Here is a 22,984-nt window from a genome sequence, read left to right on the forward strand (position 1 = left end):
CTCTCCCAGACTTTCATATTTGAGTTATAATGCCATGCTCGTTCAATTTCCAAGAGGTGTCAGTTCCTAGCTTATAAAATATAATAATGCCCATGATTTTGTATATAAGGTTTGTAGAAATACTGAATTAAAAAATAATACATCACAAAAATATCCTCCAAGTAATTTATGTGTAATTGTTTACATGTGGGTTTTGACTATCATTTATTAGTACTATTAATAGAAAATGGTTTACAAACAGGTATGTTTTCCTACAAGGTGTATTTTCTGGAATTATTTCTGAAGCTGTAGCATGTCAATTATTATATATTGCTTTCCTTCATTAGTCACAGTTGGAGTAAGCACAAGCTGAAGGCCATAGCTAAATATCTAAACTCATCTGTTGCAAAATACATAGACATAATGATAATGAATATAAAATTTGCTTCTAAGGGTGGGCCTTTATTATCCCAACTGAGGACTTATAAGAACTTCGATATCATAATTCATGACCTAACATTTAGATATTTTACAGTTTGGACTCTGAGGCTGCTTACGAGCCCAAATCTCCTTTGGGCTTCAAAACCACCCACAGTGCAGATAGCCCTCCTATGCTATTCATGCTGTTTGCTAAGCCATACTCTTTATTCTATTGATAGGTAACATTCCCTGTACTGTAACTGTTTGACCACAATGTATTTGTGTTGCAAGCCTGGACAAAAACCAGGATTAATCATCTATTGCTCATTGTTCTTATATCACCACTTGCTGACCACTAAGTCAGCTGACCTTGAAAGGTTCTGTTGCCCCACCAATCAGAAAATGAATAATGTAAATTTGTGGTCTTGTTTCCCCTAGCATCCCATCTCTTTAGAGAGCCACTCTTTGCAAATTTCTCATTTAAAAGCCTTGACCTAGTCCCCAAACTGAGAAACTGTTTTCAGTTCATGTTGATGGCTACATTTCCTGATTTGCGAATCATCAAATCAAATCTGAATAGACTCTCTTTTAATTTCTCAGAAGGATCTTCTAAAATTTTTTACACAACCTAAAAAAAAAGTGGTTATAATTGTCACCTATTGCTTGTTCAAGAGTCTCATACTATACGTATCCTCTACATAGTCTACCATTACATTCATACATAACTATTGTTTATTAACTACTTTTTAATAAAATCTCTCTATATTACATATGGGGTCCATATACTATTTTATTAGAAAAACTCTTTCTTTGTGTCCTATGTCAAAAAAAAAAGTCAACTAGTATTGAAGAATGTTAGCACTGAGTGCACCTAAATTGCCTATTATCCTAATAATTTACTTTTACCATTAATTCTCTTTATATTTTCTCTACAACTTACCTCCATTTGGTGTAGCCTGAGAAGAAAGAAGTGGTGTTCTTCTGCTTCATATTTTTAGTAACAAGGAGTTCTTTATTACATTTCTATTTTTTTTTTTATATTGTGCTTTTTAAAAAAATATGTAGTCCTTTCCTTTTCTTTATGTGATTTAATCCCATTTTCTGGTATTAAAATAAAAGTTTTCTTTGTTGTTTTCATATAATAGCCCACCAGATACCTTAAAAAAGTACTGATATCCTCTCTAATTTTTTTTATTTAATGTAAAAAGCAATTTTTATTTCTTACTACCATTCCTTATGTGACAATTTCTAGACTAGTCATTATTTCCACCAAAGTTCTGTGACTAAATTCTGGTAAGCCCACTTAAAAGTATCTCATCTAGATGAGTACTGGCTCCAAAAATATAGCCATTGAATTGGAGAAAGTGAGGATGTATTCTAAATGCTCATCACTGCTGGGCAGTCCGCACTTGAAAAATTTTGTGAGCGGTTAGGCTGTGTCGAGCATGGGTAATCCTGGACTGGACAAGACAAGTCATTTAACAAAAACTGTAAAAAAATAACATAATTAGGAGAGAAGTAGAAATCACAACTATAAAGGGAATGCAATGACTTGAGCCAGTTTAAAGTATTAGGATAAAAACTTCAGGGGAAAAAAAGATAAAACTTGCAAAATCGTAGGTCAGAATGTCCCTAGACAAATCAGAGGAATTAGAGAGTCATCACAACAGGGACCTTTTAGTGGCTGTTTTGTGTGATGCTTGCTTCAGAGCCCTAGTGCATACTGGCAAGAAGAAGGATATTATTTGTGAATGTACTCTATTTGGGAGACTTTGTGTTATGACTTCCACATACCTTAACTTATTTAATAGTTACAACTTTTAAAAGGTAGGTATTTGTTATTTTCATTTACATGTAAGATTTTAGAAGCACCTAGATTTATACATCTAGTAAGTACTCTGCTTCAAATTTCACAAGTACACCTGATTTTGTTTGTGATATCCTAAGGGCTATTTTGAAAAGAGACTGATGATAAAAATGAAAAGTGGAGAAATAATCATAACTGAAGAAGATTCATAAGTATACCTCAAGTTTGATTAATAGACATTAAAGGTTTATTGTAGGAAATGTTAAGCTCACTTTTCCAAATCCATTGAGAACAAAATATATAAACAGTGTTTAAATAATAGAGAAAACCTAAAATAGTCAAATAATGAAAATATAATCCATTAAATATCTACCATTTATTCAGCATGTTGCTAGGTATTTGTATATAATACCTCACTCTCCAAAGTACAAGTATATCTCAGAGATACTGTGATTTGGTTCCAGGCTATCACAATAAAGCCAGTCACATGAATTCTTTGGTTTCTCAGTGCATATAGAAATTACGTTTACACTATACTGATTCTAGTAAGTGTACAATAGCATTATGTCTAAGAAAGCAATGTACATACCTAAATTTAAAAAATACTTTACTGCTGAGAAATACAAACCATCATCTGAGCCTTTAGCAAGTCATATTCCTTTTGCTGGTAAAATGTCTTGCTATGGTGCTGATGGCCGCTGAATTATCAGGGTGGTGGTTGATGAAGGTTGGGGTGGCTATGACAATTTCCTAAAATAAAAGCAATGAACTCTGTTCCACCGATTGCCTCTTCCTTTAATGAATTATTTCTCTGTAGCTTGCAATACTCTTTGATAGCATTTTGCCCACAGAACTTTTCTCAAATTTAGAGTCAATCCTCTCAAATCTTCTGTTGCTTTATCAACTAAGTTTATATACTATTCTATATCCTTTGTTTTCATTTAAACAATCTTCACAGCATCTTCATCAGGAGTAGATTCCATCTCAAGAAAACACATTTTTTTGCTCATCTCCTCGGCAGTCAAAGTTTTATCATGGGATTATATGAATTCACTTACATCTGTAGGCTCCAGTTCTCATTTTTGTGCTCTTGTTATTTCCACCACAACTGCAGTTACTTCCCCCAATGGAGTCTTGATCCTCTCAAAATCATTCGCAAGGATTAGAATCAACTTCTTCCAAGCTCTTGTTAATGTTAACATTTTGACCTTTTCCCATGAATCACAAACTTCTTAATGACATTTAAAATGGTAAATTCTTTCAATAGGTCTTCAATTTACTTTACACAGACCCATCAGAGGACTCATTCTCTTATGGCAGCTATAGCCTTATACAATGTATTTCTTAAAAGTAGGACTTGAGAACTGAAATTACTCTTTGACCCATGGGCTGGAGAATGGATGTTCTGTAAGCCTGTTTGAAAACAGGATTAATCTCATTGTACATCTCCATTAGAGCTCTAGGTGACCAGGTGCATTATCAATGAGCATTAATATTTTGAAATAATTTTTTTTTCTGAATAGTAGGTCTCAACAGTGGGCTTAAAATATTCAGTAAACCATGTTGTCATCCAGGCTTTGCTTTTCCATTTGTAGAGCACAGGTAGAGCAGATTTAGCATAATTCTTAAGGGTCCTTGGATTTTCAGAATGAGAAATGAGTATTGGTTTTAACTTAAAGTCAACAGCTGCATTAGCCCCTGACAAAATTGTCAGTGTGTCCTTTGAAGCTAAATATTGACTTTTCTTTTCTAGCTATGAAAGTCTTAGATGTCATCTTCTTCCAACATGAGGCTATTTCTTCTGCATTGAAAATCTGTTGCTTAGCGTAGTCACCTTTATTAATTATTTTAGCAAGATCTTCTGAATAACTGGCTACAACTTCTACATCAGAATTTGCTATTTCATCTTGCAATTTCATGTTACAGGAATGACTTCTTTCCTTAAACCTCACGAACCAACCTCTGATTCAAACTTTCTTTTAGAGCATCCTCATCTCTTCATAGAATTGAAGAGAATTAGGGCCTTGCTCTGGATTAGGCTTTGGCTTCAGGAAATGTTGTGGATGGTTTGATTCACCCAGACCACTAAAGCTTTCTCCATGTCAGCAATAAGGCTTTTTTTTTTTTTTTTTTTTTTTTTTTGCTTTCTTATCATTCCCATATTCATTGGAGTAACATTTTTTATTTCTTTCAAGAACTTTGTGTGTGTGTGTTCACATATTGGCTATTTGGCACAAGCGGCCTAGCTTCTGCCCAGCTCAGCTTTTGACATGCCTTTCTCACTAAACTTAATCATTTCTGGCTTTTGATTTTAAGTGAGAGACATGCACCTCTTCCTTTCACTTGAACATTTAGAGGTAATTGTAGGATTATTAAATAGCCTAATGTCAATATTGTGGTATCTCAGGAAATAGGGAGACCCAAGAAGAGGATGAAAGATGGGCTAACAGCTGGTCAGTGGACTAGTCAGAACATACACAACATTGATCGATTAAGTTTATTGTCATATGGGCATGGTTCATGGCACCCCAAAACAATAACAGTAGTAAAATAAAAAGATCACCGATCATAGATCGCTGTAAAAAAATATACTAATAATGAAAAAGTTTGAAATATTTCAAGAATTACAATAATTACACAGACATAAAGTAAGCAAAATGCTATTGGGAAAATGGTGCCGACAGACTTGTTTAATGCAGAGTTGCCACAAATCATTAATTTATTTTATAAAACCCCACAATATCTTCAAAGTGCAAAAAAGTAAAGCATAATAAAATGAAGTATGGCTGTAAATACTACAACGATTTTATGAAGGAATAAATGGACCCTCAGAGAATTGATTGACGTTCTCAAGATTACACAATTTATAAGTAACAGAGGCAAGACTGAGATTAAAGTCAATGTGACCCAAATACCTGTGGTAGGCTACTATGCAATGACAAATTTCTGAAAACATTTCCTGCATGTCAATATATTGACAGTGATATGTAATATTAGAAATTTCATGTATTGGAATTTCTTGCTATCTCTTTAAATTTTATTATTTTCTTATTATAGAAATCTTCTCTCCTGTTTGGTAACTGTGTGCCAAAAATAGTCACAGAAATCGAAAGTTATAAATTCAAATTTGTAAGTTGTAAATTATGTGTGAAAAGCGAATTAGGCCATTTAAGTTTTATTTAGTGTAAGTTAAATAAATATGTAAAGAAAAACAAAATCTATGATCGATTTAATCATAATACGATCTATGTATGCATAAAATAATGCTAAGGGAAACTTATACCACTGAAGCAGAATAAATTCATGCAAAAAATTAATGTTATGTCATCCAGCCAGTATAAGAGATTAGAACTCTGGGAGTTGGAAGATAAAATATCAATTTTAAATCATAGAATGAGGAAGAGTTTAAGCAAGAAATGATATCAAATTAAATATACTTATATAAAAAAGGAATGCAATGAAAACACAAATAGAAAAAAAAAACAATTGATATCTCATTTTTTAAGGCTTGACTCTCAACAACCTTGACTATCTAGAATATGACTAAAATCCAGAAAGAAACAAAAAATTTCCTCTTAGCAATAAAATAACGTACAAATGTTTTTGTGGTTAACTCTTAAATGATATTTTCAAAAAGAATTTTGCACACAATTCTACAAAGAAAATTATCTTTTTTCCTAGGGCCAAGGCACATTTAAGGGGGCAAATTAGTGGGCGCAGAAAGGAGTAGTTTTTAAGCAGTTGCAAGAAGTGAAAACTTACCTCCTGAAATTGAACTGAGAAAGTAAATATCTGTGAAACACAAAGAACTTTGTAAAGCACATCTAGTTATTATAGGTCAAACAGTTCTGGATTCCTAAATAGTCCCTGAGGATAAATAGGGACAATTGTTTACGAAAGGAAAAGTGCTCATATTTGTGTCTCTATGCCATTAGAAAAGGGGAATTGTGTTCAGTAGTCTCTGGTTACAAAAACAGGAAAACATGTAATACTTTTAAGAGAGCATTTTTTTCCACCAAGAATTGCTAAATAGGAAATTTAACAAACACCTTTCGCTGTTCAGATCTGACCTTTAAGAAGACAAGCCTCAGTTAGCAAGAAATGTACTTGAAAAATGAAGCATCTTTAAAGGAATGTACAATGTGCAAACACATATCAGTAGTATGAGCAAGAGAAGAAAGCTAATGAGAAAACGAGACACGGTAGGTCATTTTGAGTAATAAATCATGATTAGTCATATTTAATATCTGACTATTAATTTTCCTAACTAGTTTTTTTAAAGAGAAAAAAACAATCATTAGGTTTCCATCATTTTAATTTCTTCTTCTTTTTAAATCACTTCCCTTTGTAATCGCTCGCTTGCTGCACCTTCCCTCCTCCAGTCTTTCTACAGCTATAACAAAGAATAAAGAACTCCATGAAACAAATAGACAGATCTATCCTTTCTGTGATAAGCTGTTCTGTCAGGCAAGATGACACAGTAAATCTCCCAAAAGACAAATTTGTCAGTTGTTACTATTACGGAACAGCATATGAGTTCTATACTCAGTGACTCTACAAAAACACGAAGAGGTTAGGGAAAAGTAAAATTTTAACGTTACCAATATGGGAAATGCATTAGAAAGAATCAGGTCAGAGAGGCAAAAACTCAATTATGATCCCTCAAATTGAGATGGCAAAAACCTCAACTGACCTGAATTTCTTGGCTCTTACCACTAGCTACATTTATATTTAAAATGAGTTGAAACTCGGAGCTGTGCTGGCAGCCTAACACCTGCTCCCTCTTTTCCCCTAGGGTGGCTGAAGTAATTACCCACCTCTACCTGTACCAGCTTAGGATGTGTGAAATGTTGGTCATGTAGAGTCAATCATTCCCATGTTCTAAGGTGCCAAATGATCATCTGTTAGTCAGAATTGAAACACTGCTGGCAGGTGAACCTATTAGTTTGTTTCATTTTTGAGTCTGGTCATGCCCAAATTGTTGCTGGCCAATTTGCATTTATTTTCTACAGTATGTACCCTATGAAATGAATGATTTATCTAAACTGTACTTTCTAAATATAAGCTTTAAAACAATTTTTACATGTGATTAAATTTTGGAAATATTTTCAATTATTTCCTTTAAATATAGTAATGACTTCCATGGTACAAATACATACACCATTGAGAAGGTTGCTTTTCTTTCTAAGCACATGATAAACACACAAGAGATTGGGCCAACTCTGTGGAACATTTATCAGATTAACCATAGCAAACTTTAATTTATATTTCAGACCTCAGCCAGAAATCTGTCCTACCTAGGTAAAATCATAAACAAAAGATCCAGCCAAGTTATAATGTCACTGTATGTTATTGTGAGCAAAATTACTAAGCAGAATATATTAAAACTTTGTTTTCAATTACACACTAAATAACTATAGATAAAATCCCTACTTTTTTCTGTCCCATTCTATATTTTTTATTAAATTTATTGAGGTGACATTTGTTAAAAAAAATTACATAGGTTTCAAGTATACAATTCAATAATATGTTAAATCTCCTGTCATCATATATTTAGCCCCCTTTACTCTTATCTATCATATATATATTCCATATTCTTGATTGGTACAATAGAATCTTTATTTCTCATCAGAGGACTTTTTGTGGCTTATATTGACAATTCAAACGAATGTTTGTTTTTTTTTTTCTATCCATCTGGAGAAGAGACAAAAATGGACTCAATAGCCTAGAACATAACTGTGCATAAATAAGAAGGATGCAATGATAGAAACCTCAAGTTGAAGAGGAGAAAGTTCATACTATGTCACTTGAAACTTTTTGTTTTGTAAAAGACGCAGTAATTATATCTGCTTAGACACAGAGAATTGGGGTTGTACTTAGATACTTGAGGAAAGAACAATTTATACACGCATTCTCACAAAAGAAGAAATACATGAAAGAGTAGAAGTTGGTCATGAGTTTTAGTTAAATGTACAACTGTGGTTTGAGGTTCAAGCTTTTAGCCAAAAGACCTCTATTACACCAGTTAGCTTTTCATTATTAAGTTTATTCAAGCTACTGGTACACTACTGTGTCTATTCTAGAACAGTATAATTGTGAATAGATATGAAAATGCTGAAAAAAAATTTAGGTGAAGAAATTCAACCACTGGAGTATATCCAACATCTGTCCAACATAATGCTAAGGCCTTTGTATTCATTTAGTCAATATAACAACTCCCTAAAAGTGTATGTTTATATGACAAATAAACTAAAGCCCAGAGCAAGAAATCAGCTTCAGTTTATATATCTAATTTAATAAAAGGTATTATTTATGCATATAGGAAAATGTGGAAATGGGTAAAATTACATAGGCAGAGTTACATAGAAGAAAATTAAGTAGTAGAGAACTAGGCTTTTAATATATGATTGTTAAGTTAAACATTGTACCTATTTATCCCTTATCCACTGGTATTAATACCTTTCCTTTGAAATGATGTATGTAATATAGGAATTATTAGAAAAGTATTTTAAAATATACCCTCACCATTAAAAAAATAAGATGTTGTAAGAACTTAACCCACTTAGAGATACGGTTCTTAATTTATAAAAGAGGAAGAGCAAAGCTTATTTACTGAGGCATTTCATGTGAAATAGCTAATTAATTATTGTACTTAAAGCATTTGAAGTGATTACTGATGAAGTGCTCTCAAATATATGGAACTAAATAAAGGTTTAAAATATCCAAGTAAATTTGAAAACTTTTAGTAAAAACAATATATTTGTGCTTTTTAGATTGTGTTTATATAAATTATTTTGATATTTTTATGCCTGTATTCCATCTCATCATTAATAGCAAAACTGTGTATAGATGATATTTAATTGCTACAAATATTAATAAAACCATAATTATGATATATACATGAAATGCAAAATATTATATATAAATATATATACAGTCCATAACAAAAGTCCATAACAAAACTATATATATGTTTGTGTCCCCGCAAAAATTCATATGTTAAAACTTTACTCATGAATGTAATACCATCAAGAGGTGGAGCCTTCAATAGGTAATTAGAATTAGATGAAGTCATAAGGATGGAGCCCTTATCATGAGATTAGTACCTGTATAAGAGTCATAAGAGAACTTACTTCCTCTCTCTGCTCTCTGCCATGAATATTCAATGAGAGGTCAACAGTCTGCAACTGGAAACAGGGTTCTGACCAGAACACAACAATTTTGGCATCCTAGTCTTGAACTTCCAGCCTCCAGAGCTTTGAGAAATAAATTTCTATTGTTTGTAAACCATTCAGTCTAAAATACTTTGTTATATCAGTATGAACTAAGATAAGTGTTATATATTCATTTATTAATATGTGAACCAAATACACTAGATATGAACTTTGTAAAATAGAGCTGATAATTTCAACAAACGTTTTTAACTTTCATCTATTGAAAAGAGTTATTGCACAGCTTTTATATTTCAAACTCTGTAATACAAAAATTGATAATAATAAATAATAATAATAATAATTGTATTTAAGGTGCTCATTGTCTAGTGGTTACAAGACAGACATATTTTTATCATTTGGTGTGAGCTAAGAAAATAAAAATGTGAGTGATAGAGCTTTTGAAATATTCTGTATAAGTAAAAACAAAATAATTTAGATTAAACTTTCTGAATTAGAGGGATGTAGGAAATAATAGATATAGATTTTGAGTAGAGGTCAGTAAATAAAGGCATAGAAGAATGAGAATGAAAGTCAATACATTTATTCATCTACTTATTCAGTCACCAAATATATTTCAAATACCAGCCATGCACCAGGTATTAAGTTCAATGTTTTAATAAATTTGTCCCCAGGACCATTATGGGGCTTTGACAAGAAAATGGTTTATGGACATCAGTATAGAGATGAGTCAGGCTGAACAACACAGAACAAAACAGGCAGCCTGATAATTGTCTCCACCTCCAAATTCTGCATTACCCTAAAAGATCAGAATCAGACCTCTTTAGGAATCACCTTAGTGCTGCTCCCTATGCCAATTACATAAACTTTGATAAAGCATAGGTCATTTGTTCTCCGTGTATCTCAATATTTTCATATTTTAAATAAGTCTTATATTTTCTTTCCCAGGATTGTTAGTTAATTTAGGTTAAAGAGTATTGTAAAAACTCATAGAAAAAGGAAGCTCAGACAAACCAATCAGGATAAACAAAAAACAATAAAAATAAATACATAATACCTAGGCATATCATTTCCAAACCACAGAAAACTGAAGATATAGAAAATCAAGGATAAAGAAAAACCATCTCACCTATGGAGGAATAAATAACAAAAATCACATCCAACCTCTTAGAAACTATTCAAGCAAGAAGAGAGTGAAGTAAAATATTTAGTGTTGAGAGAGAGAAAAAAGAAAACGACCCAAAATTCTGTAAGCTGTGAAATTATCCTTCAAATGTGATGAAGAACAAAGATGTTCTCAAACAAAAAATGAGAAAATTTGTTACAAGTAGACCAATCTTGCAAGAAATATTAAACGCAGGTTTGTTTTTTAGAGAAAGAAAATATATAGGTCAGAAATTTAGATCTACATAAAGAAAGGAAGAACAAAGAAGAAGGAATAAATAAAGGTAAAATAGAACATTTATGTTTTTATTCTTAAATGATATAATAGTTAACAGCTTGTTCAAAACGATAAAATTGTATTTGATCATGTATACTATGTATTTATCATACACACACACACACACACTTATGTATGCTTATATGTAAGTGAAATCAATGACATCAATGATACAGGAGATGGGAGAAAGAAATTAGGTTTACTTCATTATAGTGAAGCGATACAGTGTTATTTAAAAGTAGAGTTAGAGTCACTGTATATGTAGATTGTAAAATCTGGGGTAATGACAAAAAAATTAAAATAAGTACAATTAATGTACTAAGAAAAAGGAGAAAATAGAATTATATAAAATGTTTGATTAAAACCACAAAAAAGGAAAGAAAGTGGAAAACAAAAATAGAAACTCAGAACAAGGGACACAAATAGAATATAATAACTGGTAATGTAGATATTAATCCAACTGTATTAATAATAGCTTTGAATGTCAATGGTCTAAAGGCATGAATTAAGAGAATATTGATTAAAACACATGACCCAGATATATGCTGTCTGCAAGAAATGAACTCTAAATATAAAGATAAATATAGATTAAAAGTAAATGGATGGAGAAAAATATGTAAAGCAAACACTAATCAAAAGAAAGTAGGACTAAATTCATTAATTTCAGACAGATTAGACTTTAAAGGAAAATTATTAGGGCTAACAAGAGGGCTTTAAATAATTATAAAGGGGTAAATTCTCCAAGGAGACATATTTTTATGTATGCGCATAACGACAAAGTGACAAACTACAAACATGAAGCAAAAACAGATAGAACTGCAAGAAGAAAGAGATGAAACTGCTCTCATAGTTGGAGACTTCAATGCTCCTCTCTCAGAAATGGACATATCCAGGAGGTATAAAACAGTAAGGACATAACTGACCTCAACAACACCATCAATCAACTGAATGTAATGGATACCTATAGACTACTTTATTTAACAACAGCAGAATGCACATTTATCTTAAGCTCACATTAAACATCCCCCAAGATAGACCACATCTTGGGCTGCAAAACATACCTTAATAATTTAAAAGAATAGAAATCACATACTGTCTGCTCTCAGACCACAATGGAATTAAACTAGAAATCAACACAAGTGAGTTAACAGAAAAATCCCAGAATACATGGAGATTAAATAACACACTATGAAATAACACATGGGTAAGAAATATCTCAAGAGAAATTAAAATATATTTTGAAGTAGATGAAAACAAAGACATGACATCAAAATCTGGATGCAACAAAAGGAAAATTTAGAGGAAAACTTATAACATTGAATGCATATATTTTTAAAAAATCTAAAATCAATTATTTAAATTTTTACCTTAGGAAACTAGAAAAGAAGATCCAAAGTAAGCCAAAAAAAAAAAAAAAAGAAAAGAAAAGAAAAAAAGAAATAATAAGAACTGGAGCAGAAATCAATAAAATTGAAAATAGGAAATTAATAGAGAAAATCAATAAAACCAAAAGATGGTTCTTTAAAAAGATCAATATTGTTGGAAAATAATAAAGTCAGGGAACTGAAGCAACCCAACTTCAAGACTTACTATAAAGACTTACTATAAAGCTAAAGTAACCAAGACAATGTCATATTGGTGAAAAAATAGACAATAGATTAAAAAAACAGAATAGAGATCCCAAAAATAGTGGCAAAAGCTATACAATGGAGGAAAGATAATCTCTTCAATAAATGGTGCTGGAACAATTAAATATCTACATGCAATAAAATCAACATGAATATAGACGCAAACTTACGCTTGTCACAAAAATTTTCTCTAAATGGATCATAGACCTAAATGTAAAATGTAAACTTATAAAACTCCTAGGAGATAATATAGGAGAAAATTTAGATAACCTTGTGTATAGTTACATCTTTTTAAAAATAACAACACCAAAGACACAATCTATACAATAACTAGAATTAATTAATGTTAATTGAAGGTAGACTTCATTAAAATAAAAAACAAGAAAACTTTTCTGTGAAAGACAACACTAAAAGAATTAGAAGACAAGCCAAAGATTGGGAGAAAATATTTACAAAAGACACATCTGATAAAAAATTGTTACACAAAATATACAAAGAACACTTAAAACTCAATAATAAGAAAACAAGCAACTCACTTAAAAAAAGGGGGGCAAAAGGCTTTAAAAGAGGCTTTGTCTAAAAGGATATACAGATGGCAAATAAGCATACGAAAAGAAGTCCTTGAGTCATATGTCGTCAGGGAAATGCAAATTAAAGCAACAATGAGATACCACTATATTCCAATTAGATTGGACAAAATCTGGAACACTAACACCAAATACTTGCAAAAAATGTGGAGCAATAAGCATTATCATTTATTGCTAGTGGGAAGGCAAAATGGCAGTCACTTTGGAAGAAAGTTTAGCTGTTTCTTACAAAACTAAACATACTCTTACCATATGATCCAGAAATTGTACCTCTGGTATTTACTCAAGGAGTTGAAAACGTATGTCCACAAAAAAACTTGTACATGACGTTTCTAAAAACTTTGTTCATAATCGCCCAAACTTACAAAAAAACAAGAGCTGTCCATTAGTAGGTAAATGGATAAAAAACCTGGTACTTCCTTATAATGGAATATTATTCAGAGGTAAAAAGAAGTGAGTTATTAAGTCACGAAAAGACAAGGAAGGACATTAAATACATATTAATAAGTGAAATAAGTTAATTTGAAAAGGCTACATACTATGCGATTCCAATTATATGGCATTCTAGAAAAAGTAAAATTGAAAAAAAAAGGAAAAAAAGAAACTGACTTCATAAAATTAAAAACTTTTGTGATTCAAAGGACAAAATTCAGAAATTTAAATGGCAGCTCACAGAACAGGATAAATTATTTGTGAATCAGATCTCTGATAAGGGACTTGCATTCAGAATATATAAAGAACTCCTGCAACTCAACAAGAAAAGATACAAAATAATTTTAAAAATGGGCAAACTATTCAAATAGACACTTCTCTCAATAAGATATTCAAATGACCAATAAAAACATAAAAAGGTTCTTAACATTATTTGAATTATGGAAATGAAATAAAAATCACAATGAGATATTACTTCACACTTATGATGACCATATGATGACTTTTAAAAAGATGGACATCAAGCGTTGGTGAGGATGTTGAGATATCATACATTGCTGGAGGGGATGTAAAATTTTGCAACTGCTTGAGAAAAACAGTTTGACAGTTCCTGAAATAATTAAACATTGCCTTAATATATAACCCAGGAATTCACTCCCAAATATATAGCCAAGAGAATTGAAAACATATGTTTATAAAAACTAGTACATGAATGTTCACAGCAGCAATATTCATAATAACTAAGTAGTGAAAAAACAACCCAAATGCTCATCAATTGATGAATGAGCAAGCAATATGTGATACATGACTATAATGAAATATTATTTATCCACAGAAAGGAATGAAGTTACAGAAATGTGCTATGACATTGATATGCCTTAATGACATTATGCATGCTAAATGGAAGAGGACAAACAAAAATAAAGACCATATGTTGTATAATTCCATTAACATGAAATGTCCACAAGAAGAAAATTTTAGAGACAGGGGACCTCTTTATGTCCTGCTCCCACCCTTGGCAACCAAAAATCAATTTTTTGTCTCTTTTGCCACTGATCTGTGTTGAAAACTCCATTGTATACTCTATATGATAATATAATATCAGATACTCATCGATATTTACTTGTCAAAATCCATAAAATGTACAATATCAAAAATGAACTCTAATGTAAACCATGGATATAAGTTAATGATGACGTGCCAATGTAGATTCATCAATTGCAAGTGTACCACTATAATAAGAAATGTTGATGGTGCATGTGTGAGCCAGGGGTATATATGGAAACTCTGTATTTTCTGTTCAATGTTAGTCTTAATCCCAAACTACTTTAAAAAAAAAAAGTTTATTACTAAAACAACCAACATTGTATTTGATCATGAAGATTACCTCCCTATGAACACAACTAGACATTCTCAAAGGCTTACCACCCATTGTCTGAATACTTAATCACATTTTTATGATTTCTGAGGTCTCAACATATGCTAATTTCTTTGCATGTATTTTTTAAAATTATTTATTATTTATGCCTACAGCACCTGGTCTTCCTAGGTGGTCTCCCATCCAAGTACTAACCAGGTCCGACCGTGTTTAGCTTCCAATATCAGACATTGGGCTTGTTCATGGTGGCATGGCAGTAGATCATGGACTGTGGTTCTACTGGGGCATGAACCTAGGACCTTCTGTGTGTAAAGCAGATGTGCTAACTGCACATATTTTTAAAGTCAATTACAACATTAAAATATTTTCTACATTATATTTTATATTCATTTTTATCTAAATCCTTAAAATATATTGAAATATAGAAAAAAATAAATGAGCATCTTCTAAGCTTATATTATTTTTTAAATAAAAAGAATGAGAGATAGCTTTGTCCAGGAAAAAAAAAAAGGCAATATTTAACATTAATCCCCAAATTCATATATTTTCATACAAATGTTTATGAAAAAATTTATTATTTAATGCTAGTAAAATTTTAAAAGTTGAACCTTTTGTTCTAGATCTCTTCAATATCCATCACTATTTTAACTATCAGGTTCTAACTTTAATTTACAAGTTATTTTCTACCAAGAATGTAATCTGCAAAACTATAACTAAATCATGGAGAACAAAACAAAGTTTTACATATCTTAAAGTATCAATCTATTCTTTTTATTTATTTCAATAATGCTTCTCTGGAAAATTACCAAAACTTTCTCACCTTACTGCTGCTAAGTCTCATAAATGCTATAAATAATGTTATATCTACAATTAGGTCAAATTACTGCTGTCACCTAACCTTTTAATCCAAGAATAGGTAGAAGTTTCTGACAGGGAAATGTAAAGTAAATTTTAATTCAAAAAAATCAATATGGTTAATAACTTAAATAGCTATATATATAACTCTGAAGATTGTGATTCGCATTAGTCATTTTTCAAATATTTTAGAAATAGAACATTGTTCTTATTGGAAATAACAACACTTAAAAGCAGCCAGGCTACTGTGTTTAAAGTGAGGCTATGTGTGGGAATTTCATGGACTTTTCAGCTCTGTCTCCCCTCAATCCCTGAGAAATTCCCTAAATTACATCCACAGGACTCTGAACATCAAGTTAGGTATTCCAAAATCACTGATATTCAAAACAAAATTTTAGTCAGGTTTCTCCTGTGGGAAAAGTGTTATCATCAGCCTTTCTCTTTCTTCCCTATGTTGATTAGGAATGGCTTCAGCTTTAAGCAAACAACAACAATGACAAAAATAGCTTTATTTAGTAAACTATTAACTAATAAATAAATTGTTTAAATTAAAAGCGCTTTCCCCCATAAATATGGAGAATGGACATAAGCAGTTGCCTGTACTAGTTTAGCTGCCCAAAGATGCCATTAATAATTCAAACTATGTCTAACTTTCAGTTTCAAAATTCTTGGCCCTATGCAAGGCAGGAGTAAGGGAAAGGTTGAAGATCTTTTTTTAGGTAGAGTTAAGGTTATTTTTGTTTTTCCAGGAATGAAAGCCTCAGTTTCACCCTGTAAACTTCTTTCGTATTCTTGCCTCTGCCTATTTCTTTTCTGCCTCCACATATCTGGTTATACTTGGTATTATGGTGACTCGGTGCAATGGAACTATGACTACTGTCAGTGGCTTGACCTAAACATGCTCATCCTGTGCCTTCTCATATGATGTTTCCTCTAATTAGAATATTGCTTCAGATTCCCTTTCTAGTTTCAATCTCAGCATAGATGGTACGTTTCTCTGGCAATCTCTGATCACCTTCCACCCTCTGGATTAGATTAGGCTCCCTAAGTCTTCTTTCTCCATTCTTACAACTCCCTGAAAGTAGGGACAGTGACTTTCGTTTTCACTGCTGCATACCCACTGTTGCAGACTCCATTCCCATTATTCTACTGCCTCTTTGAGAACTGTTTCTGAATGTATGAGGGTTCCCTTTTCTCCAAATCATTGATAACACTTGTTTTTTGATTTATTGATGCTAGCCATTCAGGCAGGTGTGAAGTGATTTCTCCTTGTGGTTTTAATACGCATTTCTCTGATAAATAGTGATCTTGCACATCTTTTCATATGTCTATTGGCTGTCTGTTTTTTTCTCTTTGGAGAAATATCTGTTCAGGTCTTCTGCCCTTTTTTTTTAAGTGAACCGTTATTTTGTTGTTGAGTTGAATGAGTTCTTTATATTCCTTTGGTTTCATAGAGAAAGTAATTTATATCATATAATGCTTGATTTTAAAAAGTTAAAATTTTCATGTTATATATTGGTTTACTCACACATTAATCCTAACATATAAGTAATGCACATTACAAGAAATAACATTAATATTAGCTTCAATAGATTTGGGAGTGAATAAAGTACAGATATCTAAACTGTAGACTTTAGCATTTACCTAATCTCTTGAAACTGCATTTTCTTCATCAGCAAATGAAGATACTTGATTAGTTTCTGAGGATTAAATGAGTTAATATATAACTTCTAGCATGTTCTAAAACTGAATACATATTAATTATCTTTATGTATATACTTTTGAAAAATGTATTCAAAATGTATTCAATAGATGTTGGACTACATTGCAATTGCACAGCCAGTTATGATTTACAACATCTTTATAGGATTAATTTTACTTGATCTGCACAACATAAATTGTGAAGCTCAAATATTAAATTATCATCATGAAGGTACAAAACATGCATAACAAATTCCTGTGTGGAATTATAAATTTGCTGTAGACTATGACATATATCTAAAACTGATAAATACAACACAAAACAGAACAAGAGAAATTGTATAAACAAGGAAATCCAGAAGCCCTGAAGAAGATGATATTACGTCTTGATTAGCTACAAAGTTTTTTAAGAGGAACAGTGAATAACATTACCATTCTCCATTCTAGTGAGCTTTAGGTAGTGTGCAGTTTTCGTTTGTTTGCTTACAATGCCTAGAAGTCATGTATACTTATGTTGTGGGTGACCAGGAGGATGCAAAGTAGTTCAGAAATTAGCTAATAATAACATAACTGTTTTATAACAAAATGTAAACCTCAAATTATAACTCTGATGTATAGTGTATGTTACTGTATAAATAAAACCATATATGGATCTCTGAGGCCAAACAGAAGCTGGAACATGGGTTTGAAAGATTTTCAAAGAAGAAAATACATGGCTTATGCTGCCTAAAATAACAAATAAAGGAGATTTAGTTTCATCCATTGATATGGTGCTCATCCTTCACAGAGAGCACAACACAGTATAGAAAAGAAGTTTGAAGAAGTGACGACATGAGGAATTTATTGGAAAACCTATAAATTAATGTAAAACAGAAAAAAGAACACAAAAAATATATGTATACCTATTTGTTTTTGCATAAATATCAGGAACATGTAAATGAGTACACTTTTGTTCTTAGTTCTTCATAGACATGGTGATGTTGAAACATATCTCAGAGTCGTCTGCACTTAGGAAGATTGCCTAAAAGAAATGAAGTGTGGGAGCAGATATTTAGATCACATTCAGAAACTCCAGTATGAATGGCTACAGTGATTTCATTGATTTCTTTAAAAATGTCCTTGTCGGTTTTCAGGCTAGTTAGAGAGATTGTACTGTGTTTGTTCGTACCATCTCCACATTTCCTTATAGCAGCAGGAAAGAGACAAGACAGAACATTTTGTTATTTAAAGTTCAGATTGGAAAATTATGATGAAAGCCAATATTCCTTGAAATTAAAAAAAATAAAGGCAAAATAGTTGATGAGAAGGGACAACCTCCAAATCTATTCATCTGTAGAATCCTTCAGGGATGAAAGACCAAAAGAGTAAATTAGGTTCTAAAAACAAATTTGTCTCTAATGTGAATGTTGATCTCTTTATCCCTGGAGACTACTTCTATTGCAGGTATTTCATTGCAAAAAGGACTTTAATTCAGACACGTCTAATTACACTATAGGTTAATTCTATTAACTAGAAAATCTCTGAAAGACTTTAAGTTTTCTGACTATTAAATAAGTTTAAGTGGCTTAATCAAATTGCTAATGATTGCCTTTCATTGCAAAGTATAAATTATTTGATAAATCTGCTCTTTCTTCTGGAACACTGGAACAAAGCCTTGATTTTGAAGGCAATAACAATTTATTGCAATTACTCTTAATTCATGATAAAGATAGTAGTATTGTGTATAGGCTATATTTTTTCATGATTGCTTCCTTTGCTATTGTCATCCTTGTGTGCAGCCTCAAAGAGCCTGTTATTAGTTATAAAACAAATAATAATAAAATAAATAAGCTTTCTTACTCATAATTGCAAGAAAGACTCATTTGCAGTGTTGATGGAGTCAGAAGAGACTTTTTTCATTTAGGCCATCTGGTTATAATAGACAAATACAGCTTTTCTGTACATAGTGTGTGGATTTTCTTAATGTGTTTTTTTTTTTTTTTTTTTAAGCATAGGTATTTGTCTAGATACACTGGAACAATTAGAACAGTAATGACTCATTATAGTTGTTTGTTCTGGCTCTGCCTGACCATTTAATGAACCTTTATCTGTATATACAAGAATGTTCTAGTCTATTACTGCCCCTTCTCTTACACCACTGGAAATTTCCTATTCAATGTTTAATTCAGTGTTTCTCATTCAGCGTTTAATAAGAGTTTGACATAGTGCAAAACAATGGAAATAAAAATACCAATAAAGCATAGTGCCTTATCTCAAGGACTTTACAACTTTTTAAATGAGAGACCTGAACACAAATAATTGTGATATGGGAGCACAAATGATGTGCAACTGGCTATGCTGACATTGCCTTGAAATTGGAACCTACGTATTCATGACTAGTTCCAAGAAAACAACTCAATTCGGAATAAGGAAGAGTTAGAAATATTCATTGAACAGGATTATTTGACCATGTTATTTGAGATGCAGATTGGGCAAAAAATTGAAAGATTCCATGCAAATTCATGACTTTCACCTGCATGTACAAGAAAAGGGCTGCAGAAATAATAATCATTTGCAAGTAGAAAATTGGCATGTAGAATATTTGGTACTGAAGGTCAAATGGTGAGTTTAACAAGAGAGAAGGAGGATATGATATATGATATAACCTGGTAATTGCAGAGGAACCACAAGGGAATCTATAAAAGTGATTAACACTCATTAAAGGGAAGGGAGACAAAATAAAGGAGGAAGGGAGAAAGAAAAGGGCTTTTCATTGACAAAATATGGAATTACTAGAATACATTTAAATAATTTTATTCAGAAAGTATGGCCTATCCACTACCTAGTCATAACTCTCTGGTACATCTATCTTACAAAAATGACAGTACACAAAATTCTATCACACGGCAGATATGAAACCTTAATCCTGTTTCTCATCCCTCCTTGCCTCCTTCTCTTCATTATCCTTCTTACAATATTAATATAGATATGAAGACTGTAGTTCTTAGCTCTGCCCTGACTCAGAAATGGATAGCAAAATTGTAAATAAACAAATAAAACCTAATGAATAGAGTGGAGTACCTTGAGTGGAGTAGAATAGTGTAGAGTACCTCAAGGTACAGAAGTGTGAAAAGGAAGGGGAAGGACTATTCCAAGGACCTCTGTTTCCACAACAAGTTTTAAGCACTAGATGACATGTGGGAAGAACAACTGAGAGATACAAACTGCAAGTATTATGTGAGAGTTTGTGAGGGGAAAGTTGTTAAAGAAGAAAGAAAAGAATGAATTAAATATATAAAAATGTATAGGAAAATAAGAATCATGCACTGGAAATGATTAATGTCCTTGCCTCAGGATTAATATGCATGTGATAATTTGTTCACATCACCAACAATCATCACATATAAAGTTTCAGTGCAACGGGTACAATGCTGTACATATATAACTTCTGGAATCCTCTTGACAACATATTAATTCAATATTTATGCATTTCTAGATATTCTTTCCATTATCTGCAAATTATGTGGATCTACTTTCTCCTTTATTGGCTTTCTAGTCTAGAGTGACACCCATGACTGTGGTTTCAGTTTTCAACTGTATCCCAGTGACCACCTTTACACCACCACACCACCACCACCACATTTAGACAAGTTGTCTAAATTTAGTTCAGACTACTTGTCTTAGCTTGCAACCTGTATATACAAATGCTTATTTGGGTGTCATCATTTGGGCGACTCAAAAAGAACTGAACTTAGCATTTATGTAATGAAACTCATTAATTTCTTATCAAACCTGGTAAATTCCAGTTTTTCCTAAGTCAGTGAAAGAATCCAAATGGTTTTACAACATTGAAACCAAGACACCCCTGAAACTACATATAATTGCCAATTTGTATAGGTTAATAGATTACTTAAAATTTTACTAGCTAACGCCAACATACTGCTTGACAAATGCCAGATACTTTTAAAAGGGCATATATTAACCTATTTAATCCTTACAACAACAACAACAAAAATGAGTTCTATTTTTTTTTTTTTTTTTTTTACAAATAGGAAGATGGACATATATAAAGTTTTAATAACTTGCCCAAGATCACATGGTTAGTAAATGCTAGAGCTGGTGTTCATACCTGTGAGGTCTGAATGAAGCCTCCATGTTCTTCCTCAGTGCACTCTGCTGCATTTCCTACAAAGAATAGTGACTAACATTTGTTAACTGGTCACTCTCTACTAGGCATTGAACTAAGTGCCTGATAGATATTATTTCTTTAAACTTAACATCAACCTAATAGAGAGTATTTATAATTATTCATGTTTCACAGGTAAAGACATCAAGGTACACAGTGGTTAGGTAATTTTCACAATAGTACTTAACTAGTCAGTTGTACTTGAATTCATTATTTGATATTCCCATTCCAGATCCTACTCTTAACAACCAACATTTGTGGTACTTTACAATCCTTATTTTTTTTAAAAAAGAATACAAACATCCCAGCATAAAAAAAGCATAAAAAAATGCTTTTTAGTTTCCAACAGCTCATAAAAACTTTCCAAATATATAATAGAGAATCATCAGAGATTTTTTAAAAGATTTTTTCCATTTTTTCCTAATTTTTATAAATAGAAATTTAAAAAACCCTTATATTTAAATCTCCTTTATAGAATGTTTTAACAATGAGAACTAGTATGTGGTAACTTAAAAATATACAGCTTTTATTTGGGGAGATTATAAATTAAAAACGTACTTCCAAATTTGCTACTCACCAGTTAAGATTTTTCTGATTGAAATATTAATTTTTAATATTCTACAAGAATCTCCTATGGTAGAGTTAAAACACATACCATTTTAGAAGACAGGTATTTAACTTTTAGAATCGTAGTGACGCCTTAAGTCTTCTAAGATAGCATCTCTAGATTTTGATTATGTTGAAAATCAACTCATTATGCTAGCTTGCATCTGCTCACTTGCGTAGCTGAAGAAAAAGATATTTGGAATTTTTATTGCAGTGATGATCAGTTTTACTTTTAAAAGAATGCCTAAAAGGAAGAGCAGTTCAGGTATCAATGCTTAAATCCAAATTAAGTCCTTTGTTATTTAATTAGCTGTCTCAGATACTAAGACTGCCACTGAGAGACACATCAAAAGGAATCATTTTTGCTCTCCCTCAGGCACTTGTTTCTACTCTAGTAGCCCTAATGTAGAAAAAAGGGGAAGAAAGGACACACCCCAGCTCCCCAGGTCTTATCCAAAAGGGAAAAAGAGTAGTAATCAATGCCCACCCCTCCAATTTATTTATCTTCCTTATGATTTAGACATATCCTTTCCTCCATTCAAAGAGGCTCCCTGGAAATTTGTAAAATGCAAAGCAAGAAAAAGTTAGTTCTTAAAACTCTCAAAGACCTCAGGTGCCATAATATCAAAAGGTCCTTTCTGGTGCCCTGGAGAAATTCTAGAGGGTGATTGATTGCTCCTGTCTTCATCTAGGAAGACTGACAGCTGGTGAGCTCTTAGCCTCTGAGAGAATCGAATCTATTAAAAGTTCTAACATTTATATAATGCCTTTCATTCCTTTCATCCTGGAAGTGTTTTGCAAACATTAAACTAA

General features: G+C 31.9%; 1 pseudogene; it reads right to left on the reverse strand.

Annotated features, from left to right (window-relative positions):
- Positions 1 to 1,776: 1,776 nt before the first annotated feature.
- LOC118601722 lies at positions 1,777 to 21,561 on the reverse strand (annotated as a pseudogene).
- Positions 21,562 to 22,984: the final 1,423 nt, after the last annotated feature.

Source organism: Rousettus aegyptiacus, unplaced genomic scaffold (genome assembly GCF_014176215.1).
Source record: "Rousettus aegyptiacus isolate mRouAeg1 unplaced genomic scaffold, mRouAeg1.p scaffold_m13_p_4, whole genome shotgun sequence".
Taxonomy (NCBI): Eukaryota; Metazoa; Chordata; class Mammalia; order Chiroptera; family Pteropodidae; genus Rousettus; species Rousettus aegyptiacus.